Genomic DNA, 16,054 nt, shown 5'->3' with positions numbered 1-16,054 from the left:
TGTTATGGAGAAATGACTTCAACTGTTACTAGGATGTTAGGATTAGTTGTTAAAATAACAAAAAATAATAACAAAAATTTGTTCGAAGAATAACTTAAAATGTAATTAGTCTGTTACTACAATAACAATCCAATAACAAAAAAAATCACAACGACGAATTACAAATCCTGTTATAAATAACATAATATGTTATTGGCCAAGTATTTTCAAAAATCAAAAAAATGATATTCCCAGGTTATTTCCGTCTGCTCGGGTATGCTGTTCCGCTGTTTAACGGGTTGTCGGATGAAAACAATGCGGCATAAAAAGGGCTTTCAAATTTACCCAAAGTTTCACGTGCGAAAGGCTGGCACGATCCCGACGGAACGCTATCCTTTTTTCCCCAGTGCTCTTATTAAAAGTACGTGTGTCAGTTGTTTGTTATGCTTTGTTTTCTAGGATAGGGAAAAACAGGCCCGGGAATTGGAACCAAAATAGCTGCAGTGCGACAATTGCAAAACCCGGAGCAAATGGGTTGAATTAGTATTCGTTCGCGAAGAAGCCCACCGCTTTTTAATTCCAACGGATTATGTTTTATTATGTATGCACTTTTAATTTTCCGACCACTTTCGCGAATGATCCTGATTAGCTAGGTTTTTCTGAGAAATGCTTGGGAAGAGGGCCATCCATAAACCACGTAGACATTTTTTTTGGATGGTCTTCGACGGGGGGTGGGGGGGTTGTTTGGGATTTACATGCTTAAAAAAAAAAATTCAATTATTTGCAGCCTGAAATGGTGATGAGATAGAAATCTGGTGTCAAAGAAACTTTTATGTAAAATTTGACGCCCGATTTGATGGCGTACTCAAAATTCCTAAAAAAAACTTTTTTTCATCGATAAAAACCCCAAAATTATTTTAAAAGCTCTGCCATTTTCCGTTACTCAACTGTAAAAAAAATGGAATATGTTATTTTAAGGGAAATTTAATGTAATTAGTTTTCGAATCTACAATAACCCAGAAGGGTAATTTTTTCATTAGGAAAAAAAATTTGATTTTTTATAGATTTTAAAAGGCAAAAACAAAATTCCTGTGATGGCCAGTGGCCGCGATGGTAGCAAAAGTGCACCGGTAGTTCTTGCGCAACATTTTCTTTAGTATCATGTAATGTTCGAACATCTGAAGCGGGTGCAGTCGGATCACAAGTTCCGTTTCCATGGTTTCGTGTTTCGTGAATCCTCAGAGTGAACTCTTTCCGTGGTTCCATTGTTTCTCGACAAAAATCAAATGGCCTTTAACTGTAAGCTAAGCACTGACACGCGTGTCTGATTCCAGCGCAACTGTTGTCCAGACAACTGTTGTAGTTCAAACTCGATTGTGCAAAACCCCGATTATCTGAAGTGATTATTTTTTTTCAAATAGAATTTTGCGACCCCATTTCAATCAAATATAAATTTAAATAAATCTTGGATTTTTTTTAAATCACTAAGAAATAGTTAAGGTGTTTAGACCCCTAAAAATAGGACAGAAAATAGTGTTTTTTATTCGATTTTGCAAAGTTTTGATAATCCGAAGTGAAATAATAACATTTTCTGATAAAATAACAAGATTTGGTATTGAAGTGATATTATACTGAAAACGCTAATAAGAGGAAATGTTATACATTTCAAAAACTCTCCTTATAACAAGATTTGTTATTCGTTTGGTATTCTGACTTAGAAATAAAATTACCATAAATCGCACAAATGGAAAAGTTTTTAAGTGTCCATAACACAATCTGTTATTATTTTTTCTTTTGTTAAATATGTTTAGATCTTTGGGATAATTTTGACCGTTTTCGTCGGGGTCAATATTTTGGCCATGAAATGGGCTCCTTAAGCTAAAATTATTCTAAAAAGTTGAAAATTTGAAAGTTGAATTTTTTTTTAATTATTTGATATACCCCCTAAGAGACTTTGCTAATATTGGCTAGAACTATGGGATAATTTTGACCATTTTCGTCGGGGTCATTATTAAGGCCATTAAATGGGGTCCTTAAGCTAAAATTATTCTAAAAAGTTGAAAATTTGAAAGCTGATTTTTTTAAAATTATTTGATATACCCCCTAAGAGACTTTGCTAATATTGGCTAGAACTATGGGATAATTTTGACCATTTTCGTCGGGGTCATTATTTAGGCCATTAAATGGGGTCCTTAAGCTAAAATTATTCTAAAAGTTGAAATTTTGAAAGTTATTTTTTTTAATATTTCATATACCCCCTAAGGGACTTTACTAAAATTGGCTAGAACTATGGAATAATTTTGACCAATTTAATTGTGGTTATTTATTTGACCATGAAATGGTGTCCTTAAGATAAATTAATCTGATAAAATTAACTTTTGAAAGTTGTTTTTTGTTAAGTTTGTTATTGATTTATTTATTGAGAATTTTTGAAATGTGAATAACAAAAACTGTTATTATTTTGACAGAGCGAGGAAGTCGGAGCTGACGTTGAAGTTCGAGCTGGAGTGAGACCTCGGAGACGGCATCGGATTCAGCTAATTTTCAGCAACTTTCACTTGGAGTCGGAATCTGTGGAGTCGGGTATTTCGACGCCAACATTTCAAAAAGCATCATGTACAAACCATGCGTTTTGAGAAAAACGCATTTGAATGTTGAGCATCCATTTTCAATTCCCATTTTAATATAAAAGCAAAATAAGATGTTTTAATGATAACAAACGATGAAAAACGTTGCTTTTATTGATACTTGATCATCCAAATTCAATAAAACATTATTTCCCTAATTTTATTTGAGAAAAACAAACATAACTTCTTTTGAAATCACCAACGTCTATATCACCCTGCTGTCATTGAGGGGGACGCTTTGTTATGGTTCGTTTTTCTTCGCCGAATGTACATGGCGCTTTGTTCATGTTGCTTTTTTTTCGTCACGAGGTTCATGTAGTCTTTTGTTTGACAGGTTGACAGGGCTATATAAACAGGGACTGCTGATGGCAGAGATTTTGTTTATGTTACTTTATTTAAAATCATTATTAAACAGACTTTACTGAAGTAACTTTTGCTCATTTTTGGTGGAGAGGTAGCTTAATAGGAGTACTTTCAGAATATGCAATAACCCAGAAAGTGTCAAAATGTACATGATGCCTTTTGAAATGTTACCGTCGATTTTTGGAGAGCTGAAGTCGGCGTTGACGTCATATCCTGCATCCAGAGTCGGAGTTGTCTTCAAAGTATGGATTCAAAGTCGCTTGAAGGAACCCGACTCTGCAGCCCTGACTAGTTTAGAAGAGTTATGGCAACTGCAGGTTTATTTGCAGATGGCAAATAAACCAAAACAATAACTTTTTTTGTTATGGAGACATACCAGTTCAATAACATTTTTTGTTATTATGCTGCTCCACTTCTCCGCACAAAATAACAAATCTTGTTATTCCTTCATGGTTCCTTCTGTGTTATTGGTTTGTTATTGCAATAACAACATAATAACAGTTTAAGTTATTCTTCGAACAAATCTTTGTTATTGACATCTTTTAAAATACATATGGCACACCATATAACACCCTCAGAAATCTTCTGTTTTTGAATTTATAAGATTGCCTTATAAGCATGATTGCATAAGAGTAGAATTCATAAGGTTAATTTATGATTATCATCGACTTTGTTTATGTGAAAAAGTCATAAGAAAACCATATAACATTCAAAATGGAAATAGCGAAGACGAAGAGCAAAGGGACAATGTCCACCAGCAAATGAAAAAATGTGAGTATATTAAAAATAATTGATTTTTTGCTGAAGTATTCCGTTTTCTAACAATTATTTTTTCACATATTGTTTTATCGAACCCCTGGGAGCCGGAGGTCTGGATTCGAACTTGCTTACGACGGGGAGCGCGGAGTTTTGGCATCGTACGTCATCTGGAGCGTAGCGGAGCTCGACAACCGGAATGTGTTTGAACAACAAGCTGGTGCGGTGGAAGTTGCGACGCTCCGGAAAAGTCACGGTTTGTAACTTGATCACCAGATCACCCGTTGGGAAATAAAGCTGAAATAAAGCTGGCGCAATTGCAGCATCACCATCTTTTGTACCTACCGGCCTCGTCAGAGACATCCACTAGGAACTCCCGGAGATAGATCTCGGCATGAGTTCTACAGAGTGGATCCGGCGTGGCCGCCAAGAACGATTGAAGGTAACGTTGATTTGTGAGGTTTTTGTCTAATTTGGCTAGATTCGATATTAATTAACTTTTTCTAAACAGGAAACCGAACAACGATTTGACCAAAAGCAGGCGGCCAACTCAAGTCCATAAAGGTCGGGAAATATGTCGCCGGCAGTGGAGATGGTGATCACGTCGGGTTCTTCTTGGAAACAATCGAGGAGGAAACCTTGGAGAAGTACAAGGAGTTCCTGTCGGAAAAGGTGGGCACGCTGGACAGCAAAAGACGCGCCGTCGCGGACAGCGACGACGACTTTAACGAAGACTACCTTGAAGAGGCGACAAACGACTTCCAACCCGGTGCATGTGTAAGTTTTAGGGTTCAAAGCAGATTTTTTTCGAAAAAATAGTAATCATTTCAACCCTTTTGATCCAGGATCATGATCAATTTGGAGAAAAGCAGTATGATATCGACGAGCAGCGAGCCATTTACGATGGAAACATACTCGAGATCACCGTCGTATGTATGCAACGTGGCATCTGTCTGGCGCAGTCTAGGGCGCAGTACTGTTCGCTGTACCTGGCGGTCCGTCATCAAGAGCGCGACCACGGCATCACGATGCAAGAGCTGGGAGAAACGCTCCGGTACGATCGTGCGGGAGCGAAAGTATCAGTGCCGCTTCTGCAACTGTCGGTGTGGACGAAAAGGCCCTCGAGAAGCACATCAATGGTCCATCATCGCAAGCAGATCCACGAACACGAGCGTTTTAACTGTGACTAGTACCCGATCTACCCGCGCGAAATATACCTCAAGATTCCATACAGTCTCCACTCGGACGAACTCCCCAGAGATCAGGTTCACGCTTGCGACTTCGTCCCGAAACGGTTCGGCCATCGTGAGACACTCCACATCCAGCGGTCGCTGCACACTGACACGACCCCGACCAGCAATGAGACTCGTTGAATCTAATTTGTCACAAATTGCATTATTTTTGTAAATTAACAGAAATAAACTTTCAAATATTAGTTAAAAGAATACAGTAACAATTTAAAGAGAGAGAAAATAATATTCATAAGTTTTCCATATAAGAACAAAAACCTGCTAGCTTCGCAAAATTTGAGTTTTATAAGGTTTTCTTATGAACGAAACACAAATGTTACATTAAATTCATAAGGTATGCTTATGGAAAAATTATCCATTCAGTACTCCTATGAAATCTATATGGTTAATGTATGGAAAATTTTTATATGGTATCCTTATGGCTGGTAAAAGGTATTTTGGCTGAGTGTGGATCAAGCTACCGAGTTGTGTCGGGTTTGGGTCGTGACGAGAAATGGTGCGCATCAGCGATGGAAGAATCATCATCAACAGAAATCTTTCGACACTCATCAAGAGAAAAAATCGCAACGGAACATGGCTCTCCATCTCTCACGCACGAAAGAAGCGTAAACATAAATTCAAAAAATCATCATCGGCACCACGGCAAATAGTGTCCAGGGCATTCGTGGAAATACAACGAATACAACCAAAAATTTCGGAGCGTATGGTGGTGTGTCCCCACGCTTCTTCCTTCCCTGTCGATTCAGAATTGTGTTGTTGTTCGAACACTCTGTGCTCAAACTCAACCCAATTACGAGTCATCTCTGCGATACGGCTTTACGCAGTAGGCCTGGCCGCTTTAACGCTTGTGATGTTTCAATGCATTCTAATGCAATGGCACACTACAGATGTTAATAAATGAAAAGAAGAGTGCTAGGCCAGGATCCCTTCGAAAGATTGGCTGCGCTAGGGTCTGATTAGATAAGATTAGATTAGAATAACTCCAAAGTGCTAATAACTTTGAATACACAGAAAAAACCTTACTTAATCCACCATAAGGTGGTTGGTGCCTTCCTCACATTTATATTGTATATTTGGTTCTAGAGTTTTTTTTATAAGGACCTATAAACATATGAAACACAATAGCTTATAGGACCTTCTAAAAAACTCTAGAATTTTTACCAGACCAGCAAAAGGGTCCTAAAGCCCTATGTAAATGTGTATGTACAACGGTAAAAAAACACGATTAAAAACCATTTTGATCACTTTTTTCATTTTTATACAAAAAAAAATTTACAAGACAACATGATTTTGATAGATTAACTATGGTCCCCTTGGAACGAGCTGTCAAGTAAGACCTTTTCTGTGAAGAAGAACCGCGAAGTTAATTTTTCAAAATTGATTCAAAAATTTATTGTAAATCCTTTTCGATTGTACGAAGGGTCATTGTACTCAGAAAAATAAGCTTTATCGTTGTGAACAATAATATGGCAAATTTAAGCTTTTTTATATTTAAGAAAATCACTATACACCCTGCAATTAAAGGGACGACGGTTCACATGAGAGTTCCATCGAAATCAAATTGAATTCCATTGAAACCAAATATTTAATCAATCTCTAACTGAAAAGGTCTTTCAAAAAACTTTTTAAAAATATATAAAAAGATGGGTTTTCTTACAAAAGCCACCCTTTTAACAATCTTTCGGGATTTTACCAAAATCTTTTTTACAGCATAAATTTTTAAGTACAGTACTTTCTAAACTTCATATTAACTAGGGTTTATGAGACCCTAAGACCGATCGAATGAGACCAAAACGGTCCAAATCGGTTCAGCACTCCGGAGATAGAATTTGATTCTGAGTCGATATGTATACGTGAAGGTGGGTCTAGGAAATCGAACTAAGGAGTTGATTTTTCGAGAGATTGTATAGCGTTTTTGAGTAAGGTGAGGAAAGCAGAAAGAACTTGCGAGTTTTTTTCGGTTATTTAATCATTTTTTTCCATTCGTATTATTCTTCACTTCTTTAGTCATGTTTATTTATTTAATAATCTTAAATACTAAACGTCACCACCAAACGATCATCAAGGCCACAGGACGCAGATGCGTTTTACTGTAAAAAAAATGACTCCGAAAGCGTGTTCCGGATGCAGTACTTCAGCCTTTTCGGAACACGCTTAACATTGTGGTTTGGTTTAACATTTAACCTTGACGTTGCTGAATCGACAAACGGAAGGTTGACGTGGAAATGAAAACGTCCTCACTTTCGTTGCCGTGTTCGTGTAGACATACTCGACTATTGACAAATTTTGAAATATCCTACCGACATCAGGAAAATCAGTCAGATCAGCTCCTCCGAGTCCCTCTCGACGGACACCGAATTGGAGACGATCGGGAAATTCAGCTCAGCAAGTCATGAGAGATTTGCCCGGAGATCACGGTGTTGACCACAATTTGATTCGAGAAGATCGCACACAGGGTCGATTCGTGGGTTGTCGTAATTGGAGTGGCATATCGGATAACCTAGCAGATGCAAATAAAGATTTAGTTGGGAGGGAAAAGAATATATTGGGGCAAATACGCATCACCTGCTGGTAACCGCTCGCCGACTATGATCAATTTGGACGGGAGAACTCGTGCTCGGCGGGGATGATGATGCTGTTCAATTCGAAATCTTCACCGGCTTGTGGGCACATAGATGAACAAAGCAGCTTCCGTCGGGAAGTCAGTAGCGAGTTGATGTACCCCGGCTGGGACTGAATGCAGGAATTACAATACACTCAACCCCCGGTGGTTGGTCACTTTTTCGTTTGACACTTTTTTAGTTTGTACCCCGTTGGTTGGTCAAAGTCAAACTAAAAAGTGACGAACTGTCACTTTTCACACGGCGCTCACGCACACTATCATAACACACGTTTGGTAGTGTTTGTGAACTCCGTGTAAAAGGGGTGTCAAACTAAAAAGTGACCCCGTTCGTTTGACAACAGTTGGTGTCAAACCATCGGGGTTTGAGTGTATCCTCTTTTTTTCACTCGTTGAACAGTTTTTGCAGCGCGTACGAGGCCAGATGCAGCCGCCGTCGACAGCTGCATCACGTAAACAATCTTTGATTTTGACATTTCAAAATCAAGCGTTGCCAGTTCAGCAGAGAAAGTGCTGTGACAGTTCCGCGCGAAAATTGAGTGCGTGCAGATGTGCACTATCCAGTACCATCGCGCACCCAATTTCACCCTGAACACAAACCTTTCGTGCAAAAACCGTGTGGAAATTCTAACACCTTGGTATAATGAGGAGTGTATTTCACTAAACAAATCGTGTAATTCTTTGTCAGGGCATAATTGTTCAGCAACATAATTAATACAGACTTTTTCCAGAAGATATGCAGACTCTCATTTGAAACAATGTGGCAACCGGGCGATATGCATGCTGAGTGCCTCTCGCGCGTAGGCAAAAAGATCCGGCTTTTGAGGTTATGCAAAAATCACCCTTTTTTGTATCTACAAAAAAACTTTTTTATGGCATAACTTTAAAAGTACTTCACTAAACAGAATAAAATTTAATAGGGTCTTAGGGGACCCCAAAACGAACAGAATAAGGCGGATCCGGCCAAAATCGGTTCAGCCAGTTCTGAGATAATCGTGTGGAAAAAAAATCATGTCTACACACATCCCCACAGACATTTGTAGAGAATTTGATTCTGAGTCGATACGTATACGTGAAGGTATATCTAGGAGGTGTATTTAAGAAGTTCATTTTTCGAGTGATTTTATAGCCTTGCCTCAGTGAGGTGAGGAAGGCAAAAAGTTGAATTTTTGAATATTGAAAATTTGGTAAGTTGAATATTACCTCTTTTTTTGAGTAATATTACATAAAAAATTTGTAAAAATGTGAACCTGATGAATATTCATCAAAAACTGATGAAAATTCATAATTTTCTGGAGTAAAATTAATCATTTTTTTGACACAAAATCTGTCACCATTTCCTGATGAATATTACCATCCTTTTTTTTCCTGTGTAGGGTTATCAGATCTTCGATGTTTTAGGCTCATTTGAAAGGTCAGTCAGTAGTCAATTATCTAACTAACGACTTATTCATGAAATATCATCTGATAATGATTTAAATTTTGAACAAAATCATAAAATTAATTCATTCAGCTATGTAGTGCAGTGAGGGAATTTAATAATTGTATTGTAGTGTTGACTTTAGGAATATGAAATAAATAATGGTTTAAACCAATCCCCTTTATGCAAAAACGATTCTTCCTGGCCAGCAAACAGCTGGTAAATGTCGATTTTTTACTTCGATTTTAGATTGAGTTGCAGAAATTGCCCGATGTAGTCTTCAATAATGAGAAAATTGCCGTTTTTTGTTCAGCTTGCAAACACAATGATTTTGCTCAAACTGTGTTAGCCTTTTCATAGTGACTTGCTCGACTGGGTTCATTTTTTTTTTATCTTTTGCTTCGATTGTATCGACAATTGCTAATTTGAGAAACTCTCCGCGCGCTTGTTAAACATGAAACGAAACCATGCTCATTGGGCAATAAGTCGCTTTAAATAGGACTAGTAGAGCAGATTGAACTGGAACAGAACCGAGCGCTTCCTATACTGTTTTGTCACGGTTTTAACGCTCTTCAATTTGCGTGAAACTTTGTCCTAAGGGGTAACTTTTGTCCCTAATCACGAATCCGAGCTCTATTTTTCGATATCTCGTGACGGAGGGGCGGTACGACCCCTTCTGTTTTAAAACATGCAAAAAAAGACGTGCTTTTCAATCATTTGCACCCTGAAATGGTTGGTTTGGAAATTCGGTGTCAAAGGGACTTGGACGCGTGATTTGCTGGCGTACACAGAATTCCGAAGAAAAAGTTTCAAAAATTCTGCTATTTTTCGTTACTCTACACAGTAAAAAATAGTGTGAATTTGGAAGGTGTAATCTTGGAAGGTTGAATATTACCTCTTTAATGTTGTCATTTTACCTCAATTAAGACTGAAAAAGTAGTTTTACAGTAAAAAAGTGGCAAAATTACACATTTTCAGAGGTAAAATTACATATTTTTTCTGACATAAAAGATGTACCCCTTCCCAGATTACCATGATTTTTTTTACTGTGTAGTGTAAGTTTGTTTGGGACATGTCTTTTTATGGAATATAATAAAAACAAACCATCAGGAGTCCAAAGGCTTGAATGGATAGAGCACCCAATCCTCTCTTTCTACTCTCCAAGGAACCTTCCACCCCAGGGTTCGAACTGACGACCTTTGGATTGCGAGTCCAACCGCCACCAGCGATTCCACCGGAGCAGGCTAGTTTTGGTGTGTTGATTGTACTAATGGCAGGGAGACGACTCCCACACCTGGAATGACTTAACGGCCTAACATCAACTTAGGCCGGGACCGACGTTTTACCTCCCTATCCGATGGAAGGTTGCAGCAGATGGAAATCGAACCCAGAATCATCCGCTTACAAAGCGTACAGCGTAACCATTCGGCCATGCACTGCCAAATATAATGGGGTAATTCTCTCCCAACTCACACGAAATCGGGAAAAGTTGCCCCGACCCCTCTTCGATTTGCGAGAAACTTTGTCCTAAGGGGTAACTTTTGTCCCTGATCACGTATCCGTTATTTTTATATCTCGTGACAGAGGGGCAGTACGATCCCTTCAAATTTTGAACATTTGAAAAAGACATGTTTTCTAGTGGTGTTTCCCTTATCAACAGCATGTATGAATGCGCTGAAAAGATAAAGCACCATGATTGCTAAAGCTAGATCAGTTGCGAATAGGTAACAGTCATTGGCCACCAACGGCGCCCGCCATGTCAGTTTGTAGATCTCGATTTTAAGGGACGGGAATGTTAGTTAGCGCAGGTTGCTACTAGGGCAGCTGGTTTGCCCTGTGCTTACACCCCAAGAGCGCCAGGAACATGAAAATGTGTTAGTAGGGTAGGGTATTTGGTCAGGATTCACCACAGAAGATGATGATGCGACACAAAATCAAAATGTTGAATGAAAGGTATTCTATATTATTCTCAAGGCAAGCAATCGGATGCTGCGGATGAGACGTTTCCCGTTTATCGGTTGTTAAATTTTAAATGAAATGGTTTAATCTTAGACAGCCGGCTGTGGAAAGATAGAACCAAAATCATTTGTAATTAAATGTGTAACTTTTAAATTGACATGTTTTACGAGTTTTACATGATTGATGTTTAGTGGGGTACTGATTAACGATGCGAACGGCGAGTGACGAGGTTTATCGAGCTTAAATGGTATGTTTACTTTTTCGCGCTTCACTAGTTACAAATGTGGCCGTGTCCAACATACCTACGAATGCTGTCTGATCATTGCACGAGTAATCCTACACAATCGTACCGAATCACAACAACCAAACAAACAAGCGCTTTCCAGCAATTGGCTATCGAGTGCACCAGCAGCGAAACACTTCAAACGACAGCAGCAGCAATGATCGGGATGTCATCGGTAGTGGAGACCACTTCAAACGGTGTCCAAACAACGCAGTTCGAGTAGAGCATTCGATTCGGTTGTCGGTATCTACCCCGACTACGTAATTTTCCTTCTTCCAATGAAATCCACCGTAAATTTCCCTTTGCCAGAGTGAACGAGATCCTTTCAGGGGTTTGATGGTGCTGCAGCAGTAGTAATCCGATTTAATGGCATTTCATGGTGCAATTCACTTGATGACACAGCACTAGAAGAACGAACTTTGTTATTTCACACCAACTGTTGTGTAGCTTTTCCGTGGATTAACTTGGCAGCACTTTATTTACACTTATTGATTCGAATTAACACGTAAAATTTCCCATTTACAGGTGTGCTTCTTCAGCAATCCCCGTTGTGATGTAAATTTGCATAATGTGCCATGCGAAAATTGCAGGAGATTTTTTCACAGTGCACTTTTGGTCACCCAAATGTCGCCACTCTTGGCGGGCAAAACGTAAAAAAAAAGAAGGTAAAACTATCCACACACACTCAAACCCCGCACGCCGGAAGTGATGCTCCGACTGTTACAGCTCACAACCGCGGTGTTCTCCGCGCGAGACCGAGGTGTTAAATATCCTTCCGGGAGTGAAGATCAGATCGACCCGCGACCCAAACCACGTGTTAACTCGACAAAGGCGCGCTGCAAACTGAGCTGCCCAAGAGCTGGCAGACTCCGGCTGGCAGAACAACGATGGGTGGTCACTCACTCTCTCGCGTGACGAGTTCATTCGAGTGAGTGGCTGGGAAAACTGTGTGTGAGTGCACAAAGTGGAAACCCCTTTTCGTAAACGGAAATCTGTGGTGCTGATCGGTGTGAACTTGTAAGGATAACAAAAATTGTTCTTTAATGTGTTTCTGTTATGTTTACAATTTGAAGTGTTTTTTTCAAAATGTCGTTTTTAATGGCGCTTATTGTCTTTTGCAAGCAGAACATAACCAAACTTTTTGGCACCCTCAGCAAACGTCAAATCAATACAAATTGCTGCCGGATCTTTTTCCCGGATCTCTTCCGGAAAAGATCCGGCAGCAATTTTGTATGGTTTGACGTTTGCGGAGTGTACCAAAAAAATGTAAACAAATCACTTCGTGCATCGGCCAATTTGTAGGGTGGGGCTGTTGATTCTATAAAGAGTTTTTGGAATCCCGGATCTTGGACGAAATCAAACCACCCAATTAAGAGAACAGGTATGTGGTAAATAACACAAGTCAAACAATTTGCAATCACCAAGAACGAGCCAAAAAATATTTTTTTCATCGTCAAAAAAGTGCAAATAAAACGAAACTAACATAACTTCTCACTACTAGCCATGTACAGTGAGTCAAATATTTGTCCGTACCCCCTCTTACGGAAAATGTTTGTGATATAAAAGTACATAAAATTCGACTAAAGTACCATGTTTTATACATCAATCGACGCGGCAGAATGTCCTCTTTAAGACACTGTCATTGAATTTCAAATTTCAGACTAGGGACTCGTATTCGGGCTGTAGTGGACGAAATTGGATGCTTCAAATTGCAAGAGGTGGGTTTTTTTGTACTCTATCTGACCACCACAAAATTTCCCCCCGAGGGGTTAAACCAGTTGCGGGACAATCCGGATTGTTTAACGGTATTGTTCCGAAACAGTATTTTTGGTCGAAAAATGTCAATAAAAAAGATGAAAACAATGTATATTTTGAACAAATATTGTTGAAACTTGATCAATAGAGACTCTTATAACATAAAATAGCAATTTATAAAAATAGTTGTTTATAAACTAATGTTTTGATAAGTTTTACTTAAAAAAAACTGAATTTAAACCAATGTTTAATATAAACTACACAGCAAAAAATCCGATGGTAAAATCGCATGCAAACGCATGCACATCACCTTCGTCAAAAAAGACACTTAATATTACACACTGCATGTACAATTTTTGTTAACACAAAAAAAAAAGTTGCAACCGACGGGAATCAAACCCAGCACCATCAGTAAGGACTGGCGCCTTAACCCGCTCGGCCATCAGACCGATGGAAAATGGGAAGGATAAACGTATATATCAGCTTGACATTTCGGTCAAGTAGGTTTCCCATACTGATGGGCTACATATTTCAGGGTGTAATATTACACAGAATTTCATAAAATAATGCAAAATTTATTTTACACCCAGGCCTTTTACACGCAGCTGGATTACTACTTTATTTGCTGTGTAACTGAACAAAGTTATCAGAAGTTCAAAATCTTCACAAACTGGCTAGAGGTACTAGTATTTGACACGGAAACAACATTTCATAAATGAATTCACTTAAATCGATCAGATTTTGTACTTTTATTAGCACAGCAAAAAATCCGATGGAAAAATCGCATGCAGAAGCATGCACATCACCTTCGTCAAAATAGACACTTAATATTACATGCTGCATGTACAATTTTTGCAAGCACAAAAAAAAGTTACAACGGACGGGATTCAACAGTAAGGACTGGCGCCTTTGCCCACTCGGCCATCAGACCGATGGAAAGCTGAAAGGATAAACGCATATATGGGCTTGACATTTCGGTCAAGTAGGTTTCCCATACTGATGGGCTACATATTTCAGGGTGTAAAATCACATAAAATTGCATAAAATAATGCAATATTTTTTTTACACCCAGGCCTTTTACACGCAGCTGGATTACTACTTTTTTAGCTGTGAGGGGTACGGACAATTATTTGACCTTCTTGGGCGATGATTTTTGATACAAATTGATGAATTTTGGTGGAATTGGCTATGGCTAGAGCGAGTTTTTCGCCAATGTGAAACAGGTCGTATCGATGTGCTTCGATTTGGATGAACTCATGCCAAATATGAGCCCTCTACGACAAAGGGAAGTGGGGTAAAACTAAATTTTGTCCAGAGTGCACAGCGGATTACCGCGACGAGCCGAGAATCGGTGAAATAGAAAAACACTCGCGATAACTTTACCAAAGGCACGTTTTGTTTGACGAGAAAAAGTCGATCCGCACTAGGGTGACAAGAAAAAATGAAAATTTTGGGAAATCTGAAGAGATACCCCCTGGATCGATTCTTTAGGCAATAATAAGTTACTGTGCCAATTTTGAGTCAAATCGGCTAAGGGTTAGGGGGTCGCTTTTTATCGTTGATGTTTATATGGGGAAAATCGCTAAAAGGTATGGGGAAAAACATCGCTTTAGGATTTTGGCAGCAGGTGGCGCAGGTCTCGCTCAAAATTGTCCAAGTTTGAGATTCTTGTAGGAAATTTAATTTCCTGCAACTTTGTCGAAGGGTGCAAGAAATCTGAGTTGATCCTGATGAGTTATTAGCAATGCGATGAAAAGAAATTGGCTTATATACTTGAAAGAATATAAGGGGTATATAAGAAGTACTTAAGAAAATAATTTTTACTAGAAAAATCATCAAAAATCAGGATCAACTCGGATCGTTTTGCACTCTTCGACAAAGTTGTAGGAAATTAAATTTCCTACAAGAATCTTACTCTTGGAAAATTTTGGGCGAGAACCGCGCCACCTGGCAGAAAAATATTAAAACGATGTTTTTCTGCATACATTTTTGCGATTTTCCCCATATAAACTTCAACGGTAAAAAGCGACCCCTTAACCTTTACCGATTTGGCTAAAAATTTGCACAGATACTTATTTTTGCCTAGGGAATCGAATCAGAGGGTATCCCTGATGTATTTTTTTTTATTATTGTCACCCTAATCCGCACGCGACAATGTTTTGGGCGGGAATGATGTCGTATAATCATCAAGGCACACAACAGAAGGTTGGTGCCGAAACGGCGAGCCAAGGAGGAGGTGAAAAGGTGAACACTGTTTACTCTCAATAAATTTAACTTTTATTCAAAAAAACAATATTTCATTATTTTCCAATCTAAATCACTTTTATAGCTCGTGGAATTTCCTGAGGATTTCGAATATTTCACAATTGAGTGCCGTCTTGTTGACCGACGAATCAAAGTTGTACATTAAAACACAAACTATAAGCTAATAAGGTTTTAGAAAAATCAAAAAAACCGTTAAGGTACCTTCATTTTTGTGGGCAGTCAGTGACTTGTGTCGGTGCACGCTATTTTCTCAGCCTGCAGCAAATTTACCTGGAATCGCTGAATATTTTCGCAGGCTTGAATCTCGAATCAAACTTTTAACTATAAACACAGATTATTTGTCCGAGAACATAAAGCTAAAAAAATTGCAGGTCTATTATTTGGCACCATGAACGAAATTTTGCGGATTCAGTCGAACTTTGTTTTCAATTTCTTATAATACAAGCCTAACCCGATAAACTTCGTCTTGACTTTTTTTTGTTCCTTGACGTTTTTAGCTTGTTTGCATATTTAGCCTCCTGTGATCAAAATTTGATTTTACGTAAATTTCCCAAACAATCTGCAGATGCTCCAGAATCGGCCCCAGAGTGGCCAACAAAAAGCGCCTCGATCCAAAGTTCCGTGTTCAACTGATTCGCGTTCGAACAAAACCAATGAAATTTTTTTTATATATATATAGTAGGATGTAACAAAAATGACTTTTTGGCGGGCATTCAGGGGTTTGTTCCGGTGGGCATACTGAGCCCAAATCCCAAATATGAGCTTGATTGGACGTAA

The 16,054-nt window shown here is 38.7% G+C and overlaps 1 protein-coding gene across 1 annotated transcript in view; it reads right to left on the bottom strand.

Annotated features, from left to right (window-relative positions):
* The window catches only part of LOC6046005 (D(2) dopamine receptor), a 33,494-nt gene extending 21,407 nt beyond the window's left edge, over positions 1 to 12,087 (bottom strand). The window contains exon 1 of the mRNA XM_038264794.1: positions 11,277 to 12,087. The gene's annotated coding sequence lies outside the window, so the exon portion shown is untranslated. The remainder of the gene's footprint in view (positions 1 to 11,276) is intronic.
* Between the last annotated feature and the right edge of the window lie 3,967 nt (positions 12,088 to 16,054).

Source organism: Culex quinquefasciatus, chromosome 3, assembly GCF_015732765.1.
Source record: "Culex quinquefasciatus strain JHB chromosome 3, VPISU_Cqui_1.0_pri_paternal, whole genome shotgun sequence".
Lineage (NCBI taxonomy): Eukaryota > Metazoa > Arthropoda > Insecta > Diptera > Culicidae > Culex > Culex quinquefasciatus.
Note: the sequence above shows the minus strand (reverse complement) of the source record. Positions and strands in the feature narration are given on the sequence as shown.